The following is a 2,672-nucleotide window of genomic DNA, read 5'->3' as shown; positions in this document are numbered from 1 at the left end:
TACCACTCTTACGATATCTTCCGATAGGTGTCATTCACTATCATTTAGCCTTTTCATTTCCTCCATTTTCTCAATTCTATACGAGTCTTCACCATGATGTTCTGCACACCAAAGCAGTCATTTGGTGTGTCGAGACGAGAATATAGATAGAGAAGATTTAGACGCGTATTCTTCCTTATTACTCCGAAAAGTTACATCCCAGTTCTAATACCATAGTTAAATGTTTAGAAATCTGAACACATAAAGTTTCCAGATCCGGTCGGCAATAGACCATAGATCCGATCAAACGATAACATAAAGCATCACAAATCATTTAGCACATAAAATCATTTTAGGCATCTTCCCTAATTAAGCTAGTGCTTGTGTCTATTCAGGTGTACTTCCTAAAATATATTAGACACACTCCTCACGATCATCGCTTAGAATTCTAAGTTTAAGTCTAGAAATAAATCCGTATTCCTAGTTCACTTAAACTAATGCTCTGATACCAACTGTGACATCCCCATTTTCACGGCTAGAAAATACCGATTTTGTTTATGCTTTATAAAATCAGAGTAACTCTTTTAGTAAAAATGTTGCGGAATTTGTTCCCAGAAAGACATGATATTTACATTATCAAAGCATTTCCAGAGAAATGTATTTATTATTCATTTTAAAACATTTGGGATGTCATCGTCAATACAGAAACATAAGCATAAACAAAGCTTACATTCATTTACACTAGTGATCTACATCTCTTTAATCTCTCAGTGTAATGTAACTTCATATTGACACATGTGATACAAATAAGCTTGAGTGGGTCAGGTTGGGAAACCTGGTGAGTACATAGGGATTTCAATCCCACAATGTTATATCATATATATAATTTAGAACTCACAAAATATACAATTTCACCATATATATATATATATATATATATATATATATATATATATATATAATACCAACTCTTACCCCACCCCGTTAATCCTTACAACGAGACTATCCATACTCTCGGACCTTAAATTTTACCTTTTACTTAATCCATACTCTCTGATCAATAATTGTGCCCATTTCATACTCTCGGATTAGGGACAAGTGTCTATGTGTAAATCCATACTCCCGGATTAATGACGAATAACTATGTCCTATCCATACTCCCGGACTAAGGACAACTGACTATGTCTTAATCCATACTCTCAGATTAATGACAATTGACTATGTCCAATCCGTACTCCCGGACTAGGGACAATGACTATGTCTAATCCATGCTCCCGGATCAATGAGATATACTAAAGTTCTATTCTCTGAGTATAACTCACTCGTACTCATAAGGAGATACTACCCAATATTCCTCATAATTAATTTACGTTTACTCTTTGTCCTAAATCATCATATACAATCAGGTATGTTCTTTAACACGTATTTTAGGCAACATCAAATAACTCACACATAAACATATATTTAATACTTCAATCAATACTTGTATTAAAATCATGTTCATGAAAGGGACTATGCACTCATCTGCAAAGGTGGTGATTCCGAACTCAGTCAGCGCTTCGCTTCTTAAAAACAACTTCCCTTGACGGAACCTAGTATTATTACCACTAGAGTTTAGTCTAATATTCACCAAGACTAATTATTAGTCTAAGCATTATTACTATTATATAAGCACGAAACAATACTTCTCAACCACTATGTACAGACAGGGGCCAGACATGAAACACCGGAGGGCATGATCATTTCGGCATATAGCACTTCTGAATCCAGCAACCCAAGCGGCCCTTCAAACCAGATTCCCCATACCGCGAGTAGTTAAAAATACATTATAACGACACTTATATAACTCATAATAATAGCCCAAATATTTATTATAAGGTCCTAATGATATTACTATATTGAATTATAAGCTATACTAAAGATAGCGTAGGCGTAGCTCACTTACAATGGGTTTTCCTCAAAACTGAGCTCCGCCGAAGCAGAGCTTCTGAGCCGAAGGCTCTTCTTTTCGGAGTCGTCGGGCGCTCCGGGGCTTCCGCCTCGTACTAGGGGGTTCCCTAGCTTTGGGGAGGGGGGGGGGGTTGGGTTTAGGGCTTAGAGAGATGTTCTAGAGAGAAAGGAAGAAGTTGGAAGGTGTGAGGAATGAAGGGAACCCGACACCTCTGTTTATAGGCTTCCTGGAGCGTCACCACTTGGTGGTGCCTCTCACCACGTCGTGGTGTTGCATAGGCTCCAAGGTTTCGCCTGGTGCTGACACGTGGCATCACACAGGGTGGAAATCAGCCGATTTTCAAAAATTCATAAATTTCGCATACGAGCTCCGTTTTTGACGTTATTTATATCCACGCGTAGGTAAAAATAAGATCTACAACTTTTATTTTGACTCCGTCGGCTAATTCTCGACCGATCTTAAATTTAACAGTACGAGGAGATTATACTGTTAAATGTCCGCGTAAAATTCATAACTTCTACATACGGACTCCGTTTTCGTCTGTATCTTTACCGTTGAGTTCCTATTAATGAAATATTCAACTCTCATTTAGGTCACGTAGGCCAAAAACCGCTCGATCTAAAATTCGAGTTTCGGGCCGTCCACTGCTATGCCAAATCTTAGAAAATTCATAACTTCCTCATACGAAGTCAGATTTGGGCGTTCTTTTTTTGTATGTTTTCGGTTTAATGTATACTACAAC

Source organism: Lactuca virosa, chromosome 4 (genome assembly GCF_052849685.1).
Source record: "Lactuca virosa cultivar CGN04683 chromosome 4, Lactuca_virosa_CGN04683_v6, whole genome shotgun sequence".
Classification (NCBI taxonomy): domain Eukaryota; kingdom Viridiplantae; phylum Streptophyta; class Magnoliopsida; order Asterales; family Asteraceae; genus Lactuca; species Lactuca virosa.
This window is presented reverse-complemented; position numbering follows the sequence as displayed.